Source organism: Bidens hawaiensis, unplaced genomic scaffold (genome assembly GCF_021521415.1).
Source record: "Bidens hawaiensis isolate Kalapana, Puna unplaced genomic scaffold, B.hawaiensis_p1.1 tig00036414_1, whole genome shotgun sequence".
Lineage (NCBI taxonomy): Eukaryota > Viridiplantae > Streptophyta > Magnoliopsida > Asterales > Asteraceae > Bidens > Bidens hawaiensis.
This window is the reverse complement of record NW_027505412.1, coordinates 114635-121425: the sequence shown is the minus strand read 5'-3', so window position 1 is coordinate 121425 and position 6791 is coordinate 114635. Positions and strand designations below refer to the sequence as shown.

General features: G+C 42.2%; 1 pseudogene across 1 annotated transcript; it reads left to right on the top strand.

Moving 5' to 3' along the window:
- Nucleotides 1-4053: 4053 nt before the first annotated feature.
- LOC143613023 (gibberellin receptor GID1C pseudogene) lies at nucleotides 4054-5558 on the top strand (annotated as a pseudogene). The gene is made up of 2 exons (XR_013150041.1): nucleotides 4054-5338; nucleotides 5418-5558. The product of XR_013150041.1 is annotated as a gibberellin receptor GID1C pseudogene (transcript).
- Nucleotides 5559-6791: the final 1233 nt, after the last annotated feature.

Sequence of the window (6791 nt, the reverse complement as noted above, 5' to 3'; positions counted from 1 at the left end):
AATAAAAGTGAAGCTGAACGCGCCTGTACCCAAGCTCAAGCCGCCCTCCAAGAAGCTCTGGTTGCCAAGGAATGGCTTCTTCGAGAAGCGTTGTCTCGGGTAAGCTTTTCATGTCTTTACGCTTTCCTTTGTAAATAGAAAAGGTTCTGATACTTGTATTATTTTTTTTTCTTTGTAGGTTGTGCATCGGGTCTTTTCAGAGACATCTTATGACGATGCTATGAGCGCAGCCCTCAACGCTTCTCATGAGGATGGGGAAAAGGCCGGTTTCCTGCTACAAAGAAAACCGCTCTTTGTTTTTTGCTGTGTCGGATTCCAATGAAGTGTATGTTCCACGATGGAACATTCGCCGAGGAACAACCCTTCGCACCCATGTGGAGTGCGTGGAGTGGGCTCGTCACGCTGCTCCTAGTGGTGCGTTGGGGGAAGCCATGGCTAGCTACCAGGAGGGTAGGCTAAGCAATGAGCTTCGGGTTCTCCTGGCCCGGATGCAGCCGCGCGTCGAGCTGCTTTGTCGTGAAAACGACAAGTTAAAAGCAGCTCGCATTCAGGAAGTAGCTCAGGCGCGGGCTGTCCGGGAGGAGAATAGGAGGCTCTCCGCCGCGGCTGCGGAGAAGGAGAAGGCGTTCAAGGCCCTTGAAGTTGAGGTTCAGGCCCGTCTCGAGGCTCGCTCCAAGGCTGCCCAAGCTGTTAATGAACAGCTTCGGCTGGCTAAGGAGACTGCTAGGAACGCAACTGAGAGGGCCACCAAGGCTGAAGCTGTTGCCGAGCCTCTACGCGTGGAGAATGAAGAGCTTAAAGCCAAATTAGAGGCTCTCCAGCAGGCTCATGATGCCTTGGCGATGGAGGACGCGAAGAAGCTCCAGGAGATCCTGGACCAGAGGGGCGTGCTTGACCACACTGAGCGGAAGCTAAAGGGCGTCGAAGAGGCTGCTGCAAAGGAAGTGTTGCTTGCCAACCTTAATAAAAGTGAAGCTGAACGCGCCTGTACCCAAGCTCAAGCCGCCCTCCAAGATGCTCTGGTTGCCAAGGAATGGCTTCTTCGAGAAGCGTTGTCTCGGGTAAGCTTTTCATGTCTTTACGCTTTCCTTTGTAAATAGAAAAGGTTCTGATACTTGTATTATTTTTTTTTCTTTGTAGGTTGTGCATCGGGTCTTTTCAGAGACATCTTATGACGATGCTATGAGCGCAGCCCTCAACGCTTCTCATGAGGATGGGGAAAAGGCCGGTTTCCTGCTACAAAGAAAACCGCTCTTTGTTTTTTGCTGTGTCGGATTCCAATGAAGTGTATGTTCCACGATGGAACATTCGCCGAGGAACAACCCTTCGCACCCATGTGGAGTGCGTGGAGTGGGCTCGTCACGCTGCTCCTAGTGGTGCGTTGGGGGAAGCCATGGCTAGCTACCAGGAGGGTAGGCTAAGCAATGAGCTTCGGGTTCTCCTGGCCCGGATGCAGCCGCGCGTCGAGCTGCTTTGTCGTGAAAACGACAAGTTAAAAGCAGCTCGCATTCAGGAAGTAGCTCAGGCGCGGGCTGTCCGGGAGGAGAATAGGAGGCTCTCCGCCGCGGCTGCGGAGAAGGAGAAGGCGTTCAAGGCCCTTGAAGTTGAGGTTCAGGCCCGTCTCGAGGCTCGCTCCAAGGCTGCCCAAGCTGTTAATGAACAGCTTCGGCTGGCTAAGGAGACTGCTAGGAACGCAACTGAGAGGGCCACCAAGGCTGAAGCTGTTGCCGAGCCTCTACGCGTGGAGAATGAAGAGCTTAAAGCCAAATTAGAGGCTCTCCAGCAGGCTCATGATGCCTTGGCGATGGAGGACGCGAAGAAGCTCCAGGAGATCCTGGACCAGAGGGGCGTGCTTGACCACACTGAGCGGAAGCTAAAGGGCGTCGAAGAGGCTGCTGCAAAGGAAGTGTTGCTTGCCAACCTTAATAAAAGTGAAGCTGAACGCGCCTGTACCCAAGCTCAAGCCGCCCTCCAAGAAGCTCTGGTTGCCAAGGAATGGCTTCTTCGAGAAGCGTTGTCTCGGGTAAGCTTTTCATGTCTTTACGCTTTCCTTTGTAAATAGAAAAGGTTCTGATACTTGTATTATTTTTTTTTCTTTGTAGGTTGTGCATCGGGTCTTTTCAGAGACATCTTATGACGATGCTATGAGCGCAGCCCTCAACGCTTCTCATGAGGATGGGGAAAAGGCCGGTTTCCTGCTTGGTCTAGGGTTCGTTGAGAAAGGCATCCCGCCTTCCAACTTCCCTTTGTATGATGTGGATACTGAAGCTATTTACGACCAAGCAGTGAACCAGTATGCCGCCTTCCCGCATCCGGTGGTGGAGAAGGTGAACGAAGTCGCTGCTGCTGATGATGGGCTAGCTATTCTTAAAGCTTTCCTTGAACCACCACGCTCTACTGATGGAGCGGGTCCAAGTGGAAGTGGTCCTGAAGCTTGATTCTGAAGATCCCTTTCCACCATTAGCGTAGATTTTTGCTTTTGTATAGCTATCTTTGTAATATTTGAATTTGATGAAATAAAGATTGTGTTAATTCTTTGCCTTGTTTATTTTATGCATGTTTTGATGTAAATTAGTAATTTCTTTAGTACTTAGATAAGTTAACTTTTTAACGTGGCAGATTATAAGTTTGTCTTGCTTCCTCTTTCATGATTGTGTGGGTATGACCGTCACTTACACTTAGTAGGATGGCTTGACTTTACTTATATCCGACCTGCGTGGAAGTTTTCCTCATCTTTTCCTTCGAAATTTTCTAAGTGTTCAGAATAAGTAAATGAAAGTGATCTTAAAAGAGATTTAGTCTAGAGCTCAATATCATAGAATTATAGATATAACAAAATGGCTAAATTTATCATTTTAAACAACGTTTGTCCAACTTAGTCAAGGTAACAAATAATATAAGACATCGATTATTAATTATATATTAGAACATAAGAGATATACTTTCAAGGTTTCAATAACTTTTTCTACGTTAAATTAATCACCAGCTAATGGCATCATCTAGAAAATCGACTCCATACACATTGTGATCCGCTCTCAAATTTACCATCCTATAGTCAGTTGTGTATTTTGTACAACACAAATCGTATCATAAATAAAACCATAAGGAAAGCGATAACGTGACATAGTTAAGCTAGAAATCCAAAAACTCATTGAATCATTGATGACTAGTGATGACCCTACAATAATAAAGATTGGGAAAATTATAAAAAAAAAGTTGATAAAGTGGTACGTAGCCAACCGGGGCACCCATAACACAACACACGGTGGCAGCAGCAGCCGCAGCCGCAGCCGCAGCAGCAGCAGCAGCAGTAGTGGTACGGTACAAGACAACCATTGGGGTCTCTCTCTTCATCCTTTCTATTGTCCCTTGTGCTTAACTTCAACATTAACTACATCCTCACCTAACACTTTAGCCTTTTCCCATACTTTCCTGCTAACCTGCGCTCTTTCCTTATCCTTCACCTCGCCTGTCAACCTCTCCATGGCTGATCATATTAATAACCGCCTGGTTTCCAACTCTTACTAAAAATATCTAATGTGACACGTCATCGTCACCTTAGGGTTTCAGCGTTACGTATACGGTCAGAGTTTGTTCGATTATGGCGGGAAGCGATCAAATCAGCGTTTGTGAATCCAAGGTATAATTATGTTCGTCGTGTTTTGGTGGATATTTGCTTGTGCTTTACTGTTCGAACTCTGTTTTTTGAATTTAGATCTGTGAGTTAGGATTCACGTAGAAATTACGCTACGTAATGATGTATGATGGATTGAAGTGCTTTAGGTGATTGAAGTTGTTGTTCATTTGATTTTATGTGTTTGATGAATGGAAGTTGGTTGAAGTGGTTTTGGTTATGGATTAGGTGTTTGAAGTTGTTATTCGTTCAATTTTATGTATTTGATGAATTAAAGTTGATTGAGCTGGTTTTGGTATGATTTAGGTGATTGAATTGTTATTAATAAGATTTTAACTGTTTGATGAATTAAAGTTGATTGAACTGCTTTAGGTTATGGCTTAGGTGATTAAAGTGCTATTTATTCGATTTAATGTATTTGATGGATTAAACTTGATTGAGCTGGTTTAGGTTATGAATTAGGCGATTCAAGTTGTTATTCATTCGATTTTATGTGCTTGATGAATTGAAGTTGATTGAACTGCTTTAGTTATGGATTAGGTGATTCAAGTTGCTATTCATTAGATTCTATGTGTTTGATGAATTTAAGTTAAATGAACTCCTTTAGGTTATGATTTATGAATTAGGTGATTGAGTTGTTAATCATTTGATTTTGACAGAAACAATCGAGTTTAGGGTTTGTTTTCTGAAAACTATCATTTGTTCATGTAGAGAGTTGTTCCGTTGAACACTTGGATCCTCATGTCAAACTTCAAGCTGGCTTACAATCTTCTCCGGAGACCAGACGGCACGTTTAACCGGCACTTGGCAGAATTCCTGGACCGCAAAGTTCCAGCCAATGTGAACCCTGTGGATGGAGTTTTCTCCTTTGATATTGTGATTGACCGGTCAATTAACCTTTTGTCTAGAATCTATAGACCAGCTGCACCAGATACTGAAGGCGGAGTACCATTATCTAAAAGCTTCACTTGGCTTGAAGAACCTGTATCCAAATCTAAGGTTGTTCCTGTTATTATTTTCTTCCATGGTGGCAGCTTTGCACACTCATCAGCAAACAGTGCAATCTATGACATTCTTTGCCGCCGCCTTGCTGGCCTTTGCAAGGCGGTGGTGGTGTCTCTGAACTACCGCCGCGCCCCTGAACACCCGTACCCTAGTGCCTATGATGATGGCTGGACCGCCCTTGAATGGGTCAACTCTAGACCATGGCTCCAGAGTAAAGACTCAAAAGTTCACATATTCTTGGCTGGAGATAGCTCTGGTGGTAACATAGCACATCAAGTAGCATTACGCGCAGTCAAATCTAAAATCAATATTTTGGGGAACATACTTTTGAACCCAATGTTTGGTGGACAAACAAGAACCGAATCTGAGATGCGTTTGGATGCTAAATATTTTGTGACAATTCAAGATAGAGATTGGTATTGGAAGGCTTTTCTTCCTGAAGGTGAAGATAGGGACCATCCTGCTTGTAACCCTTTTGGGCCAAGGGGTATAACCCTTGAAGGGGTTAAGTTTCCCAAGAGTCTTGTGGTGGTCGCAGGTCTGGAACTAATTCAAGACTGGCAGTTGGCTTATGCGGATGGGCTTAAACAGGCTGGTCAAGATGTCAAACTTTTGTACCTCGAGAAAGCCACCATCGGGTTCTACTTGTTGCCGAATAATGACCACTTTCATGTTGTGATGGATGAGATAAGTAACTTTGTGAGCCCGATTCCCGACTGTGAATAAGTGCTCTATTTCTATTAGTTTCGTTAGATTAACTTAAGGTTTCGGTTTGCAGCTTGTAAGATCGCGTGCCACTACTATTACTACTTCTAATTATTGTTGTTTTGGATCTATGAGTATGTGGGTTGCAAGAAAATCCAAGAAGTTGAAGTTGGTGTTTTATTATAATTTGGATCCAAAGCAGAGGAATATATAATTCCTCATGGTTTTAACTTTTTAGCATATATATATATGTGACCGTAACTTTGTTGTTTACTTACCTTTTAGCATATGTGTTGTTGAGAAATCTATATTTATGTGTATACATATTTTAAGACCCACATTATTATATGTATATATATGTTGTATTTATTAAATTTTGATGATGTGTTGGGAGCTATTTTATATAAGACATTTAGGGGTTTATTTATATAAATATTCTTTATGATTGTACATTTTAAGTATGAAGCTAGTTGTTCCACGAGTGCCCGTACCAGATGATGGAACGTTGCATCTTGCAATGAGTCCAATAATGATGTTCCATTAATGAATGTTGTTAAGATGGGACGATGGAGACTTGATGTGGAGTAGGTCTAGGAAAACATACAAAATCATTAAAACTTGAGACAGCTCACCGAGCTCTTTTAAGTCCAGTACAGGGGCGGACCTACTGCCACCGCAAGGGGGCCGACCCCTTTGTAAAAATAAATTTTAGTTATATATATATGTTAAAATCCTGATTGACCCCTATGAAATTTGGACATCGATCCCTGTAAGATAGTGAAAAAAGGAAAAGCATGGTCAGAGCAAGATGAGAAAAGAGAAGTATACTTGTCGGATCAATGTTTTTCCGGCCAAGATTATTGGAGGACAACAGAGAACGGGTAAATGAAGAAGAGGATATTATTATTATTATATATACGGTTCAAAGTCCAAACATGCAACCACTTTCTATCTTTCTTTATCTTACCCTCTCTATTCATATGGGTTAGAGGTAAGGCTGTCTATATCTTACCCTCCTTAGACCATACCATAACTTTGCTATTGGTGGGATATGCTAAGTACGACGATGATGATTTCTATATTTCTATAGGGCTGCCGTCAAAATTTTCAACCCCTAGACATGAAATATTGTTTATATTTTAGTGTTTTAAAATTTTAATTATTATTTAAAAATAACATTCTGTTTTTTATGTAACTATGTTATTTACTATATTTGATTATTGAATATATATGTATTTTTATAAACAATTTATTTTTTGTTTATGCAATCATGGTTTTGAGTTTTGACCCAACCCAAGTTAGACGAGACTAAAAAAAAATTAATATAACGATTTGAGACATTTGACACGGCCTACACTGTAAAACCGGACAAAAAGAAAACATTATATGCCGATAGTCAACTACGTACCGCTTCAAAAAATTCCGACCCATGTAAGAAGATTTCCTG